The 25,423-nt window shown below is 36.8% G+C and overlaps 1 protein-coding gene and 1 long non-coding RNA gene across 2 annotated transcripts in view; one reads left to right on the forward strand and one right to left on the reverse strand.

The window, feature by feature from the left end:
• The window catches only part of tbxas1 (thromboxane A synthase 1 (platelet)), a 145,770-nt gene that overhangs the window by 98,100 nt on the left and 22,247 nt on the right, over positions 1-25,423 (forward strand). The gene's annotated exons all lie outside the window — the stretch shown is intronic.
• On the reverse strand, positions 21,516-24,442 carry LOC130245685 (uncharacterized). Its single transcript, XR_008839346.1, has 5 exons — positions 24,047-24,442; positions 23,580-23,632; positions 22,886-22,945; positions 21,930-22,067; positions 21,516-21,817 (listed from the first exon to the last, which is right to left on the reverse strand). It is a non-coding gene; the product is annotated as an uncharacterized LOC130245685 (long non-coding RNA).

The following is a 25,423-nucleotide window of genomic DNA, read 5'->3' on the forward strand; positions in this document are numbered from 1 at the left end:
GTGAATGAAAGTTCACTGGTGTGTTTTGGAGGATCGCTTATATTTAAAACTGTTTAAGATTATGCATTCTAGCGTATTAGGCATTTTTGGAAAATATACGCTGCCATTTTCTACTAGCAAAGAGCAGGTCATAAAATGTCAAAGGTCAAAAAATATCTTACTTGCAGTGTGTAACGTAGCTGTCCTTCAATGTAAACATTTCAAAATATAACAACGTTTTTAAAAGTTTTTAGAAATGAAAAAAAAAAAACTATAGCAGTTTATAGTAAATATTCTAGTTTAATCATACAATAATAAAAGTATATATATATATATATATATATATATATATATATATATATATATATATATATATATATATATATATATATATATATATATATATATATATATATATATATATATATACTCTCACCAGCCACTTTATTAGGTACACCTGTCCAACTCCTCGTAAATTTCTAATCAGCCAATAATATGTCAGCAACTCAATGCATTTAGGCATGCAGACATGGTCAAAATTATCTGCTGCAGTTTAAACTGAGCATCAGAATGGGGAAGAAAGGTGATTTAAGTGACTTAAGTGAAGTCTGAGTATTTCAGAAACTGCTGATATACAGTACTGGGATTTTCACGCACAACTATCTCTAGGGTTTACAGAGAATGGTCCGAAAAAAAGAAAATATTCAGCGAGCGGCAGTTCTGTGGACGTAAATGTCAGAGGGGAATGGCCAGACTGGTTCCAGCTGATAGAAAGGCAACAGTAACTCGAATAACCACTCCTTTCAACCAAGGTCTGCAGAAGAGCATCTCTGAACACACAACACATCCAACCTTGAGGCGGATGGGTTACAGCAGCAGAAGACCACAGCGGGTGCCACTCCTGTCAGCTAAGAACAGGAAACTGAGGCTACAATTTGCACAGGCTCACCAAATTTGGACAATAGAAGACTGGAAAAACGTTGCCTGGTCTGATGAGTCTTCATTTCTGCTACGACATTCGAATGGTAGGGTCAGAATTTGGCATCAACAACATGAAAGCATGGATCCATCCTGCCTTGTATCAACGGTTCAGGCTGCTGGTGGTGTTGTAATGGTGTGGGGGATGTTTTCTTGGCACACTTTGGGCCCATTAGTACCAATTGAGCATCGCGTCAACGCCACAGCCTACCTGAGTATTGTTGCGGACCATGTCCATCCCTTTATGACCACAGTGTACCCATATTCTGATGGCTTCTTCCAGCAGGATGATGCGCCATGTCAAACCACGAATCATCTCAGACTGGTTTCTTGAACATGACAGTGATTCACTGTACTCAAATGGCCTCCACAGTCACCAGATCTCGATCTAATAGAGCACCTTTGGCATGTGGTGGAATGGGAGATTTGCATCATAGATGTGCAGCTGACAGATCCTTGTTTATTCTATGCCACGAAGTATTAAGGCAGTTTTGAAGGCAAAAGGGGGTTCAGCCCGGTACTAGAAACGTGTACCTAATAAAGTGGCCAGTGTGTGTGTGTTGTAAGTATTTACAAAACTTTGTTAATGAACGATACAGCATAGTGTAGTAATAACTGTAGTGAACTGATAAACTAATAAAAACTGTAGTATACTTTAGTTTTTACTACAGTAAACTTTGATGTAGGGGCAGCATGGTGGTGCAGTGGGTAGCACAATCACCTCACAGCAAGAAGGTCGCTGGTTCGAGCCCCAGCTGGGTGAGTTGGCATTTCTGTGTGGACTTTGCATGTTTCCCCCGTGTTCATGTGGGTTCATGTGGGTTCCCCCGGGTGCTCCGGTTTCACCCACAAGTCCAAAAACATGTGGTATGGGTGAATTGTGATATAGGAAAAGCTAAATTGTCCGTAGTGGATGTGTGAATGATTGTGTATAGGTGTTTCCAGTGATGGGTTGCAACTGGAAGGGCATCTGCTGCGTTAAACATATACTGGATAAGTTGGCAGTTCATTCCACTGTGGCGACCCCACATTAATAAAGGGATTAAGCTGAAAAGAAAATTAATGAATGAACTTTGATGAAGTGAATAATATACAGTACCCTATATAGTTATAAAAATAGTTGGAGAAAACTACAATATTGGGTAATTTGTTTATATTACTATAGTTGTTGTGTTACCATATTAACTAAAGAATTACCACAACAGATTATTTCAAGCACTTTAACATAGTATGGTTCAAAAACACTGTAGTATTTACAATACATTACTGTAGTATTTTTTCATGTGGGATTTCTCAAAGGAAAGAGTTGGCTCTGAATCGCATTAATGAGTCAATGTATTTTTTTCAAATCTTTTGCCTGCCACTGATCTACGTGAACATGATTAAAGTCATACAATTGCATAATCACTGTCTGCTCGTGACATTAAAATCAGACTTGGCCAGCTGACCAAGCAAAGTAGAGTTGGCTTATGGAAGGGAAGGGTTTATAAGCTCTGATTCAAATGAACCATACCATTGCAAAATGATTCTTACACTGTAAAAAATATTTAAATTTTTTTTTAAAGCAACCGGCTGCAAAGAAATGTCAGGGGTTGAAGTTGTGCCAAATTATTTTTTTAAGTTGACTGAAAAGGCTGGTTTAAGTCAAGTATAATTTACGGAATAATTTGGCACAACTTCAACCACTGAAGCTTAATAAACTCCTAATTTCTTTGCAGCCGGTTGCTTTAAATTGAGATTTCTTCATTTGAGTGTTTACCGCTGTTAAAAATAAAAAATTGAGTTAACTTAAAATTTTCAAGTCTCCTCAACTGAATTTTTTTTACTTTCATTGAACAAACAGCTCCAAACATGCAGTTAAATAATTTTTATGAGTAAATTCAACTCTGAGCTCAAAAATAAGTCCACCAAACTTACAATTTTAAACTGAGTTAACAATTTGTGTGTTGGATTTTTTACCGTGTATAATAATTGCATTTACTGAGAAAATTGCAATGTTGTCTGATATTTAACTCCAGCACTGTCACTTTAAAATACCATATGACCTGCTCTAGTATGTAAAAAAAAAGTATAGTACTAAAAAAAGTCATTAAAATGCATAATTTATTCGATGGTCGACTTACAACGAGAGAATCACACTAACTCGCCAAACTGTAGATTTTGAGGTTAGCTGACAGGATCCCCAAGATGGAAAATAAACCGGCGAGATGTTTATAAACCCAGTTGCCGTGAAAGTTTTCAAATAAAAGAGCTTATGGCAGAAGTTATAAAAGCAGTAAGCATTACAAGCAGCACAATAAAACTCAAGCTCAGCCTTGGCCTTGTCTCATGACGCCTCACGTCTTAAGCCGACTGTATAGCCAGCAATAACTTAATACTCTCTTTATATCGAGCATCTGGGGATCCATACACAAAGACATCTGGCCCGGTGTATACCGAAGGTCAGCCTCATCTAGCCCGCTGTTATAATGTCTATCAGCATTTGGCTTAGAGAGAAAGTGTCTTCAGCTCCTCCTTCAGAGCAGTTTTTATTCTCTAAACACTCCTCACCGTGTGTGTGCCGCTCTCAGTTTCGACTCCTAAAAGCTTCTCAAATGTCACTCTCCTCACACACCCTGCTTGAGGGCTCTGAAAGTGTTTTGTGCTAAAACGCACCCGAGTGTAACCACTTCTGTGCAGCGCCAAGGGTGTTTACCTGAGAGCCACAAACTGTTTCTGGCGAGAAATAGTATTTAACAAATCTAGAAGCAATTTGGAGTTTGTTTAAGATGCAAAACGGCTTCATAAAATGACAGTTCAGCAGCTAAAAGTGATCTTTTGCTCACCTTGATCTCACTTTTTTTTTCTGCCGTAGCTATCAAAATAATTTGTGCTAGATGTGTGTTAAGATTCAAACATGGTGCATCAAGACCAATTATCATGCAGTGTGTTTGACTCTGTTGAACTGCAAATGAGATTGAAGAGTAAGCCTAAAGTATGCTTCTAGTTTTATTTGTGCGCTAGGGTAAGAGACTGAAAAAATAGAAAAACACTAACAAATTGAGAAAACATCTTCATCAATATTTCAAATGCTGTTGTGTGTTGCCTGGCACAGGTATCATTTTCATGTCATGCACCTTCTTGTTTAAATAGCAAATGCATTTGTTGGCCCAAGTGAGTGCTGATCTGAAAGAGGTGTGTTATGGCATATTGTTGGCACATCGCTATTTTCAGGACTTTTCAACTAAAAGCTGATCTAAATTCAGTGATAGGCGAATCCAAAACATGCCCCCTATCTAAGCAGGGTGTTCTCACACCTCTAGTTTGAAAAAATCCAGGAAAGTGGGTGTCAAGCTTTGTTTAGGTTGGAGTGTCGAGTGGGGAAAGAGGAAAGGGTTTGCATGAAAAGGGGAATTTCATTAAGTGAACTACAGCTGATTTTCACAGCAGCAACACAAACACAGACGTAGGGGAGATAGATAGTGACTGCGTTTACATGGACATCAGTAACCGAATCATTTGCCTTAATCTGAATAGGACAATATTATGATTATGGTGTTTACATGAGTTGCTTTTTGAATGTTCCTTTCAAGATCCTGTTTTACATGTTATAGCACAATGTGATTAACGTCATTGTGTCACTGCACTACGCACTTCCTCTGGAGTTTCATGTCATTTCAGGTGTTTCATTCTTTATTTGTGGACTATAACTGCAGTTCGGCACTTTTACTTTCATTTAGGAACATTTCATGCATGCTCCCTGTGACACACGAGATAAGAGAGCTGGAAGAGTGTTGTTTTAATGGAACTTTTGATACCGCACGCCATATGGGAGAAAACAACCCCTCTACAATTCTCGGTAGATGCAGAGAATAGTGTCAAAAAGCCGTTTGTGTATAGACTATCCTCTCACAAAATGTGTCGACAATCCGACACAACGGTTATAGTTTGATTAATGTGTTTACATGTTTACATTCAGAGAGCAGGATTTACAGCGGATCTTTCAGTTCATAATATTGTAGTGATATTAACGAACTGTAAACTTAGTAACTAAATAATTTTGACTAAGGTATGTCTTTAAAAACTGAAAAAGTACTGCTGATAATCCTAACTAACTTCTAAACAATCTATCACCATCTAAACAAACAAAACAACATTGATCACACACTTACCAAATCCATAGAGACGGGACAATCAACACGAACTGGTACAGTGTCTTTTTTTTAAAGAAGACCAGTGGCAAATCCAGATTTCACCATGTCCTGAAGCAAAAAGCTCTCGGGTAAAAAAAAAAAAAAAAAAGTTCCTTACAAACATATTTTTGTCGCGTGTTAGCAGACCACTGTAATCCACACATGTCCACACGCTATCAGTTCTCTTATTGCAGGAAAAATGGAAACAAAACATTCATTGCAGCACATTTCTAAACACAACACTGACGACTCTTGTCTCCAAACAATTCTTCTTCCACTTTTTTAAATTAGGGTTGGAAACACAACATGGTGTCTCTCTGAACACTGTACCAGGTAAAAATGAAGCTATATCATGCCTATTAACAAAGTTGCCCCTGATTCACATTAGCGTAGAGCGTGCTGATTGGTTCGAACAAAGTCTCATGAATTAATGCTGAAAACTCAAGACGTCACGTTGTACCAGCCGGTACAGACATCCTGTCTCCACGCTGGAATTTACACAAGGACCTCATGGCTGTGACATAGCTTCAAAATTTCTTTTCAAACCGGAAGAACGAATTTGCTCGAAATAACGCAAAAACAAACAATTTTCACTTTTCTGTGAAATATATGGGTCCTAATAGTGTTTTTACACACAAAAAATGTGTTTTGGTGTTTCATGACTCTTTAAAGGTGCCGTTTACTGCATTGGTTTAAAAAAGTTAATTGTTCACTGATATCTACATAGTAGGTATAAGGCTTAGGTAAATTTTAAGAAATCTCCAGAAATGGTTTTACTTGCTCGTTTATTATTTTATTATTATTTATTACTCCATAAAATACCCCTAGAATCAGAAAGTACACAGTTGACCATATTTGGATCGTCTCATGAATATTAATGCTCTCCTCTCTGACATGCCTTGTGAGTCATGCAACAGTCTGCTTTGTGTTCTGATTGGCCTTTTGTGCACAGGGGTTTTACACTCATGTAAATTACTTGAAAATAAGGAAACAATTATGTATAAGGCTCACAGTATGGCAATTTCCATATACCAAACACGTATTATTCGACTATGCCCAGGTATGCCCAGATTTTCTTCATTAGAACACTTTTAAATATGAAAAATTAAAGGATTAAATGTAAAAGATTACAACAGATAAATATAAAAACTGCTTCCTCCTACTACATCTTCCTCACCTCAGGAGGCTTTGGTGGAATACGGCTCATTTCGTAGATGGTCTGCTCATGTGCTTTAACCTCAGATCCGTTTCCTTACTAGTGAAGTGTTTGGTCTTTCTGCTTACAAAGTCTGACATGTAATAGCAAATCTCCCATGGTTTGAACGCAACTCACTCTTAAGGCAATGGGAGATGAGACCGATTGGTTTGATGTTTGTTACCCCCAAAACACACTCATAACTCATTAAGAGATTAAGGACAACCCTTTTTGTGCATGTATTATGACATGCTCTAAATGCACTATACACTTAGATCACATGTGTCAAACTGGATCCTGGAGGGCCGCAGATTCATATAATGGCAGTCAATTGTTACCAAATTTTAGATTTAAAAAATCAACACATACAAACATATCCAAATCAGCAGTGAAGTAAAACGTAGGAAACTGAACATTATTTATAATATTACTAGCTTTAATCCACAGCCTGGACAAACAGTTCTGGTGCACGCACAAGTGTTTCACAAGCGCTCACTACATTTGTGTGTGTACTGAGAACTGTTTGCTCATGTGGATTAAAGCGAATGTTCAATTTCTTGCACAGATGGGGCAATTCGCTTCACAAGACCTCAGTGTATCATCAGGAGCCACATGGATTGGTGTGAATTAGTTTGTTTGTGCTACTTTTTAATCCCAAAAATGGGTGTCCATTGACTTGCATTATGCGACTCACCAAGGACAACAGATTCTGTCTAAAGGATTTAATTTAATACTGTAGAAATGCAAGAGTGTATGGGTGTTTCATAGTGCTGGGTTGTGGCTGGAAAAACATCCGCTGCATAAAACTTGTGCTGGAATAGTTGGTGATTCATTCAGCTGTGGCAATTCCTGATAAATAAAGGGACTAAGCTGAAGAAAAATTGATTAATAAATACTGACGAATGTCACCTACATCTTCTATGGTCTGAGTGCAAGTAAATTAATAGGTTTTTTTTTTTTAGATTATTGGTTAACTATTCCTTTAAGTAAAATGTATTTTTGGCTAGTGTTCCAAAGCAAAAAAAAGTCATACAAGTGGATCAACAGGTGCGAATAAACGACCTAAAGTACATGCAAATGATGAGGACGTGCCCCATGAGTCACGTAACAGTCTGCTTTGTGTTCTGATTGCACGTTTTTTCCCACCGAGGTTTAACACTCGTGTAATTTACTTGAAAACGAGGAAACAATGATGTCGGTATGGCCATTTCTGAGAGCGAGTAAATTAATTGATATATTATAAATATATAAATATATATATAGCGTTGAGCTAATGACCCACCTCGTAAAAATTAGATGTTGCGAAACATCAGCATGGTGCGGCTAAATATCAACATCAATATAAATGGCTCTGGGAGTAAATAAGTGAGTAAGTAACCCTTAACAATCCATGGAGATAACCATGATAAATGACCAAGTTCTCAGTTACACACCTGTGACCTTAAAAAGCTATATGTCAAGGGTGAATTCTGGAATGACTGTCATCGATTTGATGATTAGATCAAGATTAGATTAGATTTTTTACACACTGGGACAGTTTAGGTGGCAAACATGTAAATGCTTTGCTCCACTGACTTGGTGAATGTGTCACGGGCTGCACACATTGTGTCTGTCAGTCTAGCCTTTCATTTTCCCTTCCCGGGCTGCATGGTGCCTCCCTGGGTGCCCGCCATTAATTTGCCTTTTTTATCTGCATAAATAACAGGGAGCTGAAGCGGAGAGCTACCTAATGAGTCATCCAGAGGTGGGAGACGGGGCAAAGGGGCCAGAAACTGAGTAAAATTACATGTTTCCAGTTAAGACCTCTACCACTGAGAGAGAGAGAGAGAGAGAGAGAGAGAGAGAGAGAGAGAGAGAGAGAGGTGAAGGGCGGAAGGAAGATGAAAAATACATGTGTTTTTGTTTCTGTCGTTTTCAGGACAACAGATACTATTAGGTGGAAATGTGTGTGGGTCATATTTTAAAATATAACCATTTAAAAAATATGTTCAAATGTTTGGGTTGTTTAGATTTTTTTAAACATTTATTCTGCTTACAACTACAACAACAACAATAAAAATCATAAAAATTCTTCTTATTATTATTATTAACATTATTATTATCAACATTATTATTATTATTCATTCATTCATTCTCTTTTCAGCTTAGTTCCTTTATTAAACCGGGGTCGCCACAGCGGAATGAACTGCCAACTTATCCAGCACATCTTTTACGCAGTGGATGCCCTTTTGGAAAACATCCATACACACTCATTCACACACATACACTACGGACAATTTAGCCTACCCAATTCACCCATACCGCATGTCTTTGGACTGTGGAGTAAACTAGAGAACCCGGAGGAAACCCATGCGAACACGGGGAGAACAAGCAAACTCCACACAGAAAAGGCAACTGACCCAGCCGAGGCTCGACCTTCTTGCTGTGAGGCGACAGCACTACCTACTGCACCACCGCATCACCTCTGTCAACCCCTGTCATTATTATTATTATTATTATTATTATTATTATTATTATTATTATTATTATTATCATCATTGTCATTATTATCATCATCATCATCATTAACATCATCATCATCATTATTATTAGCATTGTCATTATTATTATTATTATCATCATCATCATCATCATCGGATTTAAATAATTTATATTGTGAAATATTTTAATTTGTTTAATATTTATATAATATTATTATATACACATGTATATTTATATTATATATTATATAATAATTTATTTTAGATTATATAAATAATAAAATGATAAATAATAAAATGATAAATATAATAATATATATATATATATATATATATATATATATATATATATATATATATATATATATATATATATATATATATATATATATATATATATATATATATATATATATTTTTTTTTTTTTTTTTATTACTTAAATATATTTTAATGTGTAATTTATTTCTGAACTGTAAAGCTGTATTTTTGGAAACATTATCCCAGACTTCAGTGCCACATGATCTTTTAGAAATCATTTTAATATGCAGCTAAAAAAAACTATTTCATTAGAGATCATATTTTATATTTTTGTGGCCATTTCTCAAGATTGATAAATAGAAAATTCAAAAGAAAAGCATTTAATTTAAATAAAATATAACTAAATGTCTTTAACAATGTATCAATTTAATGCATCATTGCGGAGTCTCCTGTAAATACTAAATATAGTTTTAAAATTCTTTTACACATCCAAACCAAATATACTGTACAATATATGGTGTATATGTACAGATTTTGTGACATCAACATTTTTTAAAGCTGATTTTTAAGAAAAGTGTGTGATTGGATACAAGGCTTTGCACTTTTTAAAAAATGATCGTAATAGCCAAATATATATATTGCCAACATGTGTATTTTTTAAATGTTAATTTTAACCTAAAAAAAATCATAAATTTGGGAGGCATTTTTGCTTATATTTTTATTCCATGATAAGCACCATAAATATTGTTTGTTTGACTGATTTACTGTATTAACCCTGCAGGCACAGGACGTCAACATGTCATATTGACGTTGTACCCCAACGTACCTCATCATCGTGGGGACGTTGGATTTTGTTTGGAAATTAAAACCGAGTTGACATCAGAACGCAACATAAGGCCGACATCAATGTCCAACATAAAATCAACCAAATATCAACGTCTAAGCATGTAAAACCTTGACGTTGTGAGAACGTTACCACTAGGACATCTGTTAGACATTAGATTTTGGTCACTTTCCAACACAACCTAAAATCATCCAAATATCAACGTCTAAGCATGTTAAACCTTGAAGTTGTGTGAACATTACCACTATGACATGTATCAGACATTAGATTTTGGTCACTTTCCAACACAACCTAAAATCATCAAAATATCAAATGTAATTTGAGGTCATTATTGGACGCCAAAATAACATTGTTCTTAGACGCTGGCTAGACATTGAATTTTGGTCACCTGACGTCATGACCTAAATCTAACCCAATATTAACATCTTATGATGTTGTGTGCCTGCTGGGAAGTCATAAAGGGATAGTTCACCTAAATAGAAACTCATAAAGCTTTGGAACAAATGAAGGATGAGCAAATGACAGAATTGACATTTTTGGGTGAACTATCCATTTGAAAAGTCATACAATAGCCAGTTTAGACTATTTAAATATCAACTATGAGGAATTAAACAACATGCAAACCTAGTTCAACAAACAAACAGTCCATTTTTTATGCTAGTGTGTCTTTTTTGAAGCCTGAAAGTCAGACAGTAATCTGGGACAGCACAAGGGTGCGTAAATTATGACAGAAATTATTTTTGGATGAACTATTCCTCTAATGATCGGGTCAGGGGAGTGTTTTGTTGGCTAGAAGAGAAAGACAGAGTAAAATCTCAAATAGCATCCATTGGTGGTTCAGAGTCACAATACGGAAGATGATGGAGATAATGAGCAAAAGATGACAGAATGCCGTGAAAACCCACAGAAAGGGTGAAAATAGCTAATAGAAATGGAAAAAGGAGGAAATAGATGGACTCTTGAGCAGCCGGTAGCTAGCCGTTCCTATGTGTGAATAATTCATTGGTGACGTTCCTCCGAGGCTCGGCCTCCAGGCGGCTCTTTGCCTCATTCAGAGCAGTGATGGGCTCCTCTCCCCTCCCTGATAGAGCTCCAACGTGAATAAAGAGCTTGATTCACCCCCGCTAAATTCAATAACACAGCCTTTGATCCTTCCGGAACCACAGCGCTGTATCTGTCGGTTCCCATTGATGTGGCTTTTGCCTCTCTCATTCCTAATGCAACAGCCTCGCCTCTCAGATTTGGAACTTAGGAAATTATGTAGACGCCGCTTACTCCAATGAATGTGAATAGCGAGCTTCCTAGCGCAGTTCGCTCTGTTTGTGTCCTCTTTTATCTTTTATTTAATGCATCGTGAGCAGATCCGTGAAAACAACAATGGAGAGAGATGGTATAACAAATGTTTGTAACAAAACCTAGTGAGCTGCCTTTCTAGAATGCACTATAAAAAGGCATCATACTGTAGATGTGCCCTATATTAAATGGATGGAATCACATGTGTGGTCTATGGATACAGAATGCATTGCGTTTAGATAATTTAAATAGGTACTATTGTATTCAAGACTAGATTTCCACAGTGTTGGCAAGGCAAGATGACATTTACACTGTGGACTCTGCCATCTAGTGTGTGAATATGATAGTGGCATATCAAAAGTCATTGAACACATTTGAATGAGTAGCAGTTTTGCAGTGATTTCCAAGCTTCGTTTTCTTTTAGAGCATCGCATCAGTGGAATTTAATACCATAAAATGTTAGAGAATGTGTGTCTTTTAAATCATTTAAGTATAATTTGTCTCTTCCTAATAGTCAACATTGTGAACATTAGGTTTTTGGTTTTTTGTAGTTCATTTGAGTATTGTTTATACTATTATACTGTCATTGAGTTATGCTACAGTATATTGTTATTCATACTATTAGAGTATTGTTTATACTAGGGGTTCCCAAACTTTTCAGCCCACGACCCCTAAAACAACAATGCCAGTGACTCGTGACCCCCACATTCCTCGAAAGTTACAAAAATACTAATACAACAATAGGCGGGCAAATATAAAGATGAGCATATAGACAATACAAAAACGTGCAACATTCTAACAACCATGGCTATAATTTATATAGTCATTTATTTGTTTTGTTTTTTTTATTTAAAAGCATAAGTCTATTCTTGGTTTAATTTTGGAGACCGCCACTCAGAGATCATCCTCAATGTTCAGTTGTGGCCTGTATTTATTTTTAATGTATTTGAATGCCATAAAAGGTGTCAAAGTTTAACCTGGTGCCATAAAATCAATCTGCTGCAGCTAACGGTATTGCGGTGTTAGCCTTTGGATTTATTTTCATAGGATTTTGTGTTTATGTTTGGTTGATGGCTTTTTATTTGCATGTTTTTGCTTGTTTATAAAACTATTAACTTCTATTTTAATCTTCAGTGGATTATAGAAAAAATATTGTAGTTCTATTAGCTTAATAAAATTGATTTGACTTTTAGAAATTACCAAGCGACCCCCTGTCATTGTCCGGCAACCCCCCAGGGGGACCCGACCGCCACTTTGGGAATCACTGGTTAATACTATTAAAGTTTGAATCTGTATTTTTATTGATAAATGCCTTTAACATCTGGCAAAGGGACTACCAATGAAGACTTGTCTTTGGGCTAGTTAGGGTACATGTTTGTGTTTGGGGAATGTTGATTAATATGGTCGCTTGTTGTGAAATAATAATAATAATTAATGATTAAATAAATTGAATAGTCACATTTTTAATTAATATATTTGTTTAAAGCATATTATATGTTTGTTTTAAGCATATTAAAGCATAATCAGCACGACGGTTTAAAATATGAATAACAATAACATGTTACCCTAGCACCAACTACAATTTCACAATATAGACCTATGTTAAAATAGAAAACTTATTTTAAACTGTAGCAATATTTCTTAATGTTCTTATAGTTTTGATTTAATAAATGCAGTCCAAAAAACGAAGGTTTTTAGCAGAACTTGCGAATGGTTGTGTAAATAAAACTGCGTTAATGCTTGTCTGAAGCTTAGCGCTTATGCAGTCGTAGTGACAACAGCCAAATCACACATCACTTTACATACCATATTCATCAAAAACCACCTTTGCCAATTTCTTCCATACGTAGACCCTCTAGTACGATTCATTGGATGTATTTAAAAATTTTTCATACAGCACAGAGTGATTAGCAACTGCAATAATTAGCATTAGCTAGCATGATAAGCTAACATCTGAACTAGTATATTTGCATAAAGCAATCTGGAGTGCATTTCCGAAAACTATCGTTTGCTAACTAAGGTTGCAAGTTCCGTCGTTAAAATCAGTTCGTTGATTTGCCGTTTCCAACGAACATTTGCAAACTTGTACGCTTGCAACTACACCTCTGGAGCTGTAGTTAAAAACATAGTTCCTGGCTGTGTTCTATTCCCAGTTATCCCCCTATGCCCTATTCATTTAGAATGTTCCAACATTTAAACTTGGAATGATTACTCTTACGTGTAATTTGCTTTCAAAGTATTTTTACAGTTCAGTTTTAGCGATTTTCATGTTGACAATTGCGTTCGCTTCATAGTGCACTTTGATGTCATTCTGACCACAGCCATGGCTTATGACGAAAGCTATAGGTGACCTATTATATAAAAGTGGAATTTATGTTACGTCTCCAAAGCTTTTGAAAAGCTCAGGTCTGTTGGTTAGAACATTTCAGGAGTGGTTTGAATGTGTCAAATTGTAAAATAGACTTTTCAAAAATAAATAAACAATATTGTACTTTATTATTATTATTATTATTATTATTATTATTATTATTATTATTATTATTATTATTATTATTATTATTATTATTAGGGCGACGCAGTGGCGCAGTAGGTAGTGCTGTCACCTCACAGCAAGGTCGGTGGTTCGAGCCTCGGCTGGGTCAGTTGGCGTGTCTGTGTGGAGTTTGCATGTTCTCCCTGCATTCGCGTGGGTTTCCTCCGGGTGCTCCGGTTTCCCCCACAGTCCAAAGACATATGGCTCAGGTGAATTGGGTAGGCTAAATTGTCTGTAGTGTACATGTGTGAATGAGTGTGCATGGATGTTTCCCAGAGATAGGTTGCAGCTAGAAAGGCATCCGCTGCATAAAACATTTGCTGGATAAGTTTGCGGTTCATTCCACTGTGGCGACCCTGAATTAATAAAGGGACTAAGCCGAAAAGAAAATTTATTATTATGAAATATTATTATTATTATTATTATTATTATTATTATTATTATACGTTTTTTTTTCCATTTCTTAATAAATAGCCTACTGTAAATTAGGCCTACAACCATTAACGATTTACTGTATATGATTTATATACGAGATTAAAATATGTGTTAACTTATATTTATAAAGGAAACATAAATGTGCCGTTTACATATATTTTAATAAATATGAAAAAGGAGGGGGCAACGCAGTGGTGCAGTAGGTAGTGCTGTCGCCTCACAGCAAGAAGGTTGCTGGTTCGAGCCTCGGCTGGGTCAGTTGGCGTTTCTGTGTGGAGTTTGCATGTTCTCCCTGCGTTCGTGTGGGTTTTCTCCGGGTGCTCCGGTTTCCCCCACAGTCCAAAGACATGCGGTACAGGTGAATTGAGTAGGCTAAATTGTCCATAGTGTGTGTGTGTGAATAACTGTGTATTTATTTTCCAGTGATGGGTTGCAGCTGGAAGGGCATCCGCTGCGTAAAACATATGCTGGATAAGTTGGCGGTTCATTTCGCTGTGGCGATCCCAGATTAATAAAGGGACCAAGCTGAAAAGAAAATGAATGAAAAAGGAGTGCATGTTTTTACCAAAACTGATATTAGATTTTTTTTTAAATATGTGTGCGTGTGTGAAATAAATGTTTCTTTTTTTAAACCTCAATTTGAGCAGTATTCTCTGAACATAAATGATTGAAAGCCATTCAAATGCTGCAGACATCAGACTGAAAGTGCCAACTGGCTGCTACTGAATCAAGAAAAATCTCAAGAGCAGACATTAATTTGCACAAGTGTCTATGTGTGAAACCACTCTATCCACCCCTCAAGGTAATGCTTCTATTGTGCTCGAGGTTAAAAACAACAGAGAGAAAGGGAGAAACAGCCCCTCTGGATGTGGAAAAGGAAAGGCAACGTGAGAGCATCAAGATTTCTCTCTGTTTTACTTTCCCCCTCTCGTTCTTTCTCTTTCCGCTCCTGCTCTCCCCAGGGCAGAATAAGCAGAGCTACAGTTCGCGAGGCTATGTACGTCATACTGAGTCTAAAGACCGAGATATTTCAGTCCCAGCTACAGGCAACAGGTCATCTGTAGTTTTTCCAAGTGCTCTACATGTCCCAAATGACTTTAAGCACACAAACACACACAAGGCATGTGTATTGATGCACAAACAGTCATGCTCCACTTCATCGTTATCTACCAGGGATTTTATTTCAACTAGCATTCTGATGGTCTGTGATGGAGTTGGTAATCGGGGGTGTTAAATCCTGAAGGACATGCTGGGTCATGAAAACTATCACAGACACATACTGTACGGCCGAGCCATGTTCCCTAAATGCAAGTAAATTTATGCAACAAGTACAATACTACAACGTGCCGTTTTTGGCAAACCGTAAAATACTTTGCTCCGCGTACGTTTCATTGCACATTTCAGATGACAAATCCACTAGAAGGCACTGTCTACAAGTTTGTGAATCTAAAATATCTTACTTAAGCGTCACTAGTTCCGGTGTCACTAGCTCCAGCTAGCCTTCAAAATCACAGTGGAGGAGGGGTGTGACTATACCACAAAATTTTTTCGAAAAACTTGAGGGATAAGTAAAGAGGCCATGGCAAAAGTGGAGACCCATGTGGTTTTAATAAACAATTACAGAATATGCTTTTCCACCATTCATAGCTTTTACACTGATGTCTATATTAAATTTTTTTTATTTAAAACCATTTAATAGTTACAAAACAAAAGTGAAGTAACAAAATTAGTTCTTTGATTACTGGAAAAGAAAATTTTAACCAGTTTACAATATACTGATGGCCTATTTTTAGGCTTTATTTGTGATAATGGTGAGGAATTGGGGTTGGATCATTATTGCCTTTTTGCCATATAAGCAGAGGACACAAACTAACCAGACAGTAATGTGTGAATTGTGAAGTGGGCTAAATCTATTAAAAAAAAAAAAAACTTTTTTTTGCTTTTATTCTTGCCATAATAAAGAATATATTTGTAAAGCAACCCATGTTCTGTTGTCATTGATATTTAATTTTAATAGGTGGAACTGTCCAAGATATGAAAAGTGATCCAAAGTTTGATTTAAAATATCTTGAATGGTTATAAAAAATTTTATAATCATTAAAATAATCAAAATGATCTAATTAGTTAAAAAATCTTGAACAATATTAATTCAATTCAATTCACCTTTATTTGTATAGCGCTTATACAATGTAGATTGTGTCAAAGCAGCTTCACATAAAAGGTCACAATAAATAAATATTAATGATATTACGTAGTTCCAAATACTTCCCATTTCTGTTTATCCGTCTAACGTTAAGGTGGGTTTCTTTCAACCGCCTCCTGTCGTTTTAAAGAATATCACAACAACGAACACATCAAGTAGAAAAGCCTGCTTTGATGTGTTTTTGCATGGTGATGTGGTGCCATGCGAAATGTATGAATCAGCCTTTAGGGTAGGTTTCGTAATAAGTGTCAAATACTTTTCCTTCATGTACATGTCCATGAGAAGGCAGGGATTGTGGTCCAAATCACCTAGTGTACCGCTGACCTAAATCCAAAAAATATTTTTGAAAATGCACCATGACCACATAGTTTTACCTTGATTTTACATTGCTTTTATCTCATTTGTGGAACTGTGCTTCACCGGACTGATAGTAAAGTTGTTGCAATCACTGGAATGCTAGCAAAGTTGACCATGTGGAGATAAAAAGGAGAGGCAAATGTTTTCGATTCTAAAATATCTGACACTGTTAAGTTGTTATTTACTGTTGTTTAAAGAGATTAATGAAAATAATCCTTTAATTGTCAATAATAGGTCTGAGTAAATATCATTAGTGTGAAAAGGAACAAAAGCTGTTGGCATCATACTGCCCCGTAATGTTCATTTTACCTAAAAACTACATATATTCAAACATATATTTAAGTAAGTTTGACATCAAGTTGAGATTTCACAATAATGTAGGTTGAAACATCTTTAATAATGATTTCTTACGTTTATATAGCACTTTTCTGGACCCTCAAAGCACTTTACGCATTGGGGTGAATCTCCTGATCCAGTGTGCAGCATCCACCTGGATGTTGCGACAGCAGCCATTTGTGACAGACCGCACATCACACACCAGCAGATTGGTGGAGAGGTGACGGAGCGATGAAGCCAATTATAATATGGGGATGGTTAGGAGTCCATGATGGGCAGAGGCCATTGGGCAAATTTGGCCAGGATGCGTTAAATCCCTACTCTTTATCGAAGGACATCCTGGGATTTTTAATGACCACAGAGAGTCAGGACCTCGGTTTAACACCGCATCCGAAAGACGGCGCTCACTAAGCAGTATAGAGTCCCCTTCACTACATTGGGGTGGTAGGACCCACACAGATTGCAGGTTGAGTGCCCCCTGCTGGTCACACTAACACCACTTCCGGCAGCAACCTAGCTTTCCCATGTGCTCTCCCATTCAGGTACTGACCGGGCACAGCCCTGCTTAGTGGGTGACCATGTGAGTTGCAGTGAGCAAGCTGCTGGCAATGTTTCTATTGAACAAGTGTTGAATACGTCCTTAGAAGCAAGACACGGGTCCATCAGGGTCAATCAGGTCAATTTAAGCAAGACACGTACAACTGCAACAAGTCATTTTAGACATCACAACACAAGTACATCATTACAAATAAACTGCCACAATTATATACTGACAGAATCACCCCAAGTACATCACTTTATGCAAACTGATACAAGACTTAAGCCCCTTTCACACATACAGACCTTTCTGGAAAATTACTGGTAATTTTCTGGAAAGGCCTGTATGTGTGAACAGGCCCTTTTTGAAAATGCTGGTGAATTCGTTCTGGCAATTTTCCGGAAAGAGAAGTTGTAACATTACCAGTAATTTCCCGGAATGCTGCTCTATGTGAACGCAGAAGGAAGGTTGCCGGAAAGAGCGTGTTCACGTCTAGAACATGCTGACTTGAGAAGTCTACTTTAGCCAATCAGAACACTCAGACGCATTCACATCTGCAGTTTATGAAGATAAAAGCCTTTGAATATTCTCCAGACACATTTAGCTGCTAGATGTTAGTCAGACAACTTTTTTAAATGTTCTTTCTTAATGCCAACTGAGGAAAAAATTATCGAAAAATTGCTTATAATAAACTGCCGTTTGTTTACCTTCAAGCTCTGCTTTACGAGGCATGTGCAAGTGCAGTGCAGGAGTGCTCCGATGAGCGCAAGCACACACACATATTATGTACATCTCGACATGCAAAAGTGTTCCTCCATCTGTTTTCATCGAAGTTGTTCACTATACTTATCCATCCACAGAATTTGTAATGTTGTCAAATGTGTAAACATTTAGCTGTGGTTAGTGCTTCTGCCTTTGGATGTCTCTGGGATAAGCTGCATGAATGCTAAAGCTTTAAATAAAGGTGAAACCATCAAGCCGGACCCCTATTACATTTACAAATACAATCGCCGCCATTTTGAGCCCGTTTCTAGTTAATGATGTCAGAATTTACTGGTATTTTGGAATGGATGTGTCAATGTTTTTTTTTCGGAAAAATTCCTGGAAGGTCCTTGCTTGTGTGAACAGCGCTTTCTTGAATTTACCATTAAAGTCGTTCCGGTAATTTTCTGCATATTTAACGGTATCACGGTGTGAAAGGGGGTTTAGACAGCACAACAACTTGAAGTACATTATCACAAGGCATCTGCTACAAGTCACTTTTTTGAGGCTCTGTAGGTCCACAAACCTGAGATATTTCAGTCCCACCTACAGGCAGCAGGTCATCTGTAGTTTTCCAAGCGCTCTACATGTCCCAGATGACTTCTCAAGCAGACACACACACACACACACACACACACACACAAACACACATAAGGCATGTGCATCCATGCACAAACATTCACACTCCACTGCACTGGTTACCTACTGTAATAGAGTTTTCATTTCAACCAGCATTGTATCGCACAGAATAAAGAGGCACTTTCACTAAGTTTCCTCCAAACAGATGCCTCCATTGTGCCGTTACGCTGTTGATACTGTGGAAGGAGCACTACGAGTCCCTTGTTTGCTATTTGGTCTTTGTGTCAGCCGTTTCAATCGCATGTGTAATGGAACAGAGCAGATGGAGTCATCAAACCACTGCTGCCAGTGTCGAAGGTCCGGAGAATATGGAAGGCCTCTCGGGACAGGAAGGAAGGAGACTTGTAATGTGCCTGATTTAAGCAACCATAACAAATCCTCCAGCAGTCAGCTGCACCTCAAGCTGACGCGTGTGTCGAATGTCAACAGCTATCAGATGCTTGCCATTGTTTGAGAAGCACCTTCACCGGGACTCCTGCGGGATATGCAAATGACATAGCCACTGTGGCAATGAAAATGTGCTTTATTATTTACCTGCCATCGTTAGGCTTAATTCAAACACAAAGCCCATGCATTATACATGATCTCTGTGAATTGTGTAGGGATGTACTCGCATGCGATATTAAAAACAGCTTTAGGTTGCTAGGCCACTGGTAAAATTATGCACCCGATTCAAATGTTATCACTCGACTGAATAAGCATTATCGGTGGTTATCAGCTGATAGATATGGGCCAGTAGGGGGCTTTTGCACCTACTAGTAGGCTCAGAAGGCTGTTATCATCCATCCACATGGTTAATCAGCTATACTAATAGACAAGACTCCAGATCCAGATCGTTTTTTACATTACTGTGACTGTTGTGTTTAGGGTTAGGCAGTGCTTAAATTGTAAATTGCGAGGTCCCGAAACAGATCGGGGTAACGGATCTGGCATGTTACCCGAGGATGGAGAGGTGTCGCGCATGGGGCTGGGGGTGGCGGAGGAGTGTCGCGGACAAAAGTGAGCGGGACGGGGGTGTCATGGATGACAGTGAAGAGGGTTGGGGAGTCGCGGAAGTGAACAGCGGACGGGGGAGAAGAGCGTTTGAGGAGGGGGATCGGTAAAATGAAGTGCTGGATCAGATTCCAGAGGTGCCGGATCTGGATCCGGCATGTTCCGGCACAAATTAAGCCCTGGGGTTAGGTTAGGGGTAGACGTTAATAAAATACAATTAATGGATACAAATTTATTAAATAATATAAATAATTTTCTTACAGCCGCAGCCGTGTGTGATCTATAGCTGATTAACCATGTGAGTGGATGATAACAGACTTCTGAGTCTACCAGTAGGTGCAGAAGGCCCCTATTGACCCATTTTTATCAGATGATAACCATTGATAACACCCATTCAATCGGGTGATAACATTCAAATGAGCTGAATTATGGGTGTTAAAGAAGTTGTGTAATTAGGCCGGTTTGACCTATACATGCATTTCAAGGGAGTTTTAAAGACAAAATGAATTCAAAGTTGGAATGAAATCTAAATGTACTCTATTTTTATATGTATATAGTAGTTCTTGATATAAAAAAATAAAATAAATGTATCTGTGTACCTCAATAATTTGTAAAAAAAAAAATAATAATAAATTGACGTTCTCTTCCCCCTCAAAATTCCCTTTCTTCACTTCTGGTCACATGGAATGCTTTTAGGGCGGGGCTATCAGGGCGTGTCTTGTACCTTAAATAATTCTGCAATCTTCTTTCATTTTGTTAGTAACACCCTTCTTCCAACAATACAATCGGTTCCCAAAGAATAAAATCATACATTTCCTCATTATAGGATCATTTCAAGTGGATGTACGTCACAAGGAAAAAAGTTCAATCTCAACTTCCATTTTATGGCGATATTAAAACAGCTACATTCTTTTAAAATAAACTTCTACAAAATTGTATTAAATCTAAAACTTACTTTAGTAATAATTCAATAATAATAATAATTATAATACTAATAATAATAATAATAAATATTAATAAATTATTTGGTATATCTTAATACTTAAATTATATAAATGTTTATCTATAAATATAAAAAATATATTTAAAATGTATTAAGTTGAATATATTTGCTCAAGTTGAATATATTCAAGATTATAGGGCTGAACAGCATGAAATGTCATCAGTCCACAGAGATTTCCTACTCACTTAAAAAAGTTGGGTTAATAATAACCCAACAGGTAACCCATAGATGGGTCAATTTGGCACCGACCTTCTGTTGGGTTATTGTAACCCAATCCATTGGGTTAATAAGGTTAACCCAACAATTTGGGTTATAAAAATAACTAATTTGTTGGGTTATTTTGCCAAAAAGTGGCTTAACCCCTAAATAATAATAAATTATTATTATTATTATTATTATTATTATTATTATTATTATTATAGTAGTAGTCATCTTTATATGAAAATAAAAAACACCGCTTTTATTACATTGGCAAAGCTTTATTTAAATCCATGAATTTAGTGCCACTCCTTTCACAATAACAAACGCCTGAGAGCAGTCTAGTTCATCCCCAAGCAGCAGGACAAGAGGGTTCTGTCTCTGTTGCTCCTCCTCCTCTAAGTACTGAACGAAATACAAGTATATACACATGAATTAAATAATGTAAAACATTTATTGTCATAAATAATGCACCTAGAAGTCGCAAATCAACAAATTCTTGTTTTGCCTCCTGGTATGAGGGCCGAACCATCTTGCTGCACAATCTGTATGGCAGTGGAGAAATGATAGCTGGCTGAGTTGTTAAAGCGACATCTCCAAAGTGGGATCTCCAAGGCTGTCTTTATATCAAACAGAAAAAAACACAATTAAACTCAAAACAAGCCCCTCATATCAAAGGTGAAATGCTATAAATTGGAATTAAAACAGAGCTGTTATGCAGGATTGTCTCACCAGATTAAATGTTTGCTTGAACTGGTAGATCCAAGGCTCTTCTTTTTTTGCAATACGAGAGGGTCCGCAGTGTTGCATCTCCCCAAACTTCACCAAGTTTCTTTGGTGTGTGGGTATAAAATACCTGTCCTGAGCAATCTAAAAATAAATAAACAAAAACAGCACTTAAATCCATGCCATGCAAACAGTACACTGGATTTATTAAAGGGATATTTTACACAAAAATGGAAATTCTGTCATCAGTAATTCACCCTCCGCTTGTTCTAAATCTCTCCTCAGATGAACACAAAACATGATATTTTAAACAATATAGGTAACTAAACCATTCTTGTTCCACAGTGAAATTCCATAGCACTTTTGTCTTCTGTTGAAGTCAGTCGGGACTATTAAGTTTTTCATTTGCTTTGTCCTTTAAAGTTATCATTTGTGGTCAGCAGAAATAAATAAAAAAGAAATAAAAAAAAATCAATCAACAACTTGAGGGTGAGTAAATGATGAATACATCCAAAAATCAGGGAAACACCCATACACTACGGCCAATTTAGTTTATTAAATTTACCTATACTGCATGCGTTTGGACTGTGGGGGACATGCAAACTTCACACAGCAATGCCAACTGACCCAGCTCCAGGACATGATGGATTCGCCTCTGCTGCTGAATGAGGGTGTTTCAACGATTTTTGGGTGTATTTCTCATTTACTCACCCTCAAGTTGTTGATTTATTTATTTTATTTCTGCTGACCACAAATGATAACTTAAAAGACAAAGCAAATCAAAAACTTGATCGTCCCCACTGACTTCAACAGAGGAAAAAATGCTATGGAATTTCACACCAAGAATGGTTTAGTTACCTACTCCTCCATATACCAAATGATGTTCGCTCCAACCTTAAAACAGAAATTTTAAATTTGCAAATGTATGCCGGACCAAATAACAACAAAAATCATGTAATTACCCAGTTTAGCAATGGAGAAAAGATAACTGGAAGGCTGGAAGTGGTCATCTCCAGGGGTACCTTAAACAGATAGAGAGAAAAAAAAAACTATAAAAATGCGCACTTTTAGCTGCAGAATTAGTCTTTTATGTGAGTTCTTAAGGTACATCACATTTGAAAATTTGGTGGGCAAATAAGGTCCATTTTACATGGTCAATTGTGCACTGATGTTCTTCAGTGTGCTTAATTCTCATGCTCAGAAACTTGCAAAAGAGTCAAACTCTTGATCACAGATTTCTACTGAAATAACAGTCATAACGCAATAATTAATATAAATAGGTTAATGTCTGTAATATCTCAATTTGGTCAAATGTTCCAGGAGTGGAGTTCTGAAATTTCTGAAGTGTGCTTAGACTCTATATCAGTCATCTGTAATTACCTGTGGCCTCATGCCTGATACAGTCTAATACCAAATTCACACTGAAATAAGGCACAGAAACGCTTTTGAAAGAGACATTTGTGTCTTTACACACTACCAGTGCTGTTCAGAGAGGTATAAATGCATTTACAGAAGAATTACAAATGTATAATTTGATTTTAAGACATATGGTGATGTAAAGACATCTTTACAGTATATGATACTGCTTAAGTGTGTGTATCTGTGCATTTTTACATCATGTAAATATTACAAAATACAGAGCTGTTGTTTTCTCACCTTTCTCAACAAGATTATCAAGGAGGATTAAAGCTCGCTCGGTCCAGAGCAACCTACAATGAACAAACAAACAAAAAATAAAATTAACCACAAATTAACATGAGCTGACAGACAACATTTATCAGTTGAGTGGTCACAGCATCACCTGAATTGAAAACTGGGCAAGGACAGTGTATGTTTAAGGGCTTTGTATTATTGTTTATTAGCATATATTACTACTATTATTATACAAAGCTAGCAGATGTTACAATTCTTATATGTATAATTTTTTAAGCTTATATTTAATTGCTGTATGACATATATAACCGATTAAACATTAATATTAGCATCTAACATTATCAGGGTTGTGGTTTCATCCCTGTAGGTTAGTATAAGATGTAGGGAAAATGCAATTTTCAGGGCCTTCAATATAGTACACACAAACAGTAATAATAACATTTAACCTTCAATAAATAATAATCAAGTACCTTGAAATGGATCATGAATCCTCTTCTGATAAAAGATGATGTAGCAAGCTTCTGCTCTGCTCGTCCAGGATAACTTTCTCACGATGCGATCCATTCAGCGCCCTCTAGCGGCGAATAATAACCAATAATAATATAATGCTTAGATTCCGTACTTCTTGGGAAAACTAGCAACTTCCTGAACAAAATGTAGCACATATTTGTGTCTATATTAGTATTTAATTGTTACAATATAGTTTCCTAGCGAAAGGACAGTGTTTTTAGACAACATAACATACCTTCAACCAGACTGGACGCGACTCCGGTTTGATGTCTCTGCTGGGTCCTAAAGACTAGAATTACTGCGGAATATCTCAAATACATGTATCATTTCCTCCAAAAGTACTGTAGAGATGAACACGGAGGTAGAGAAAGCGTTTTTATCCGCATATAGATCGGCTATGAAGCGCGCACGCTTGTATCATCAATAATTACGAGTCCAGGTGAAACAGATATAAAAAAAACACGACACGAGGAGGCAATTTGATTAAAAAATAACAATATTACTGCATTAGAGCTTGCATAAACTTTATAACGCAAGGGCAACATCACGTACGCATATTAATACAGCGGTTCTGTGTCAGTTCAATCAGTTGACTGTTGAAATTTCAAAATTGTAACCCAACTGTTTGAGTTATTAAATAAATAACCCAATAAAAGGTTTAAAATAACCCAACAAAGCACCAAATATTTTTAACAACCATTGGGTTAAATAAATAACCCAACGTTTTTTAGAGTGTAGTATTTCTTTGTTGCAACTGGGATTTCACAATAATTAACCTGGAAAATCTAAAGCAAAGCAAACACTACTAGATTATTATAGTATAAATACAGCACTACAACATACAAGAGAGAGAGATCAACTTAGAATGTCACTTGCCTGATTTATAATGATTTGATCAGCTGTAGTTTGAAATTTATACTGAGTTTTTCTCCCCTAAGGACTTATTATGCAGTCTCTGTCGCCATCTTGTGGCAGAATGTCAAACTTCAAATCTTTGCTCTGCTGATGGCAGCCAACCTGCTGAATCTCTGAAATTTTTAGTAAACTGCAAAGTTGCAATCTAAATACATATCTAATGCTACATTTTTGCCTAAAAAAGCCTCAAAAGTACATTATGTTGTCCAACAGCTGCAATATTTGTCAAACTGTAGTGAGCTTATTCCTTTGCTCGTATTGTTGGTGGAGTAATACACAAGGGTGAAGAGGCTGTATGAATGCTGATATTGCAGAATATTGCATGGCTATCAGCCAATCAGATTCGAGAACCAGACAGAACGGTCCTTTAAATAAATAAATAAGAACTTATTTATAACATTTAAATGTATAAATATTTCAGC

Source organism: Danio aesculapii, chromosome 18 (genome assembly GCF_903798145.1).
Source record: "Danio aesculapii chromosome 18, fDanAes4.1, whole genome shotgun sequence".
Classification (NCBI taxonomy): Eukaryota; Metazoa; Chordata; class Actinopteri; order Cypriniformes; family Danionidae; genus Danio; species Danio aesculapii.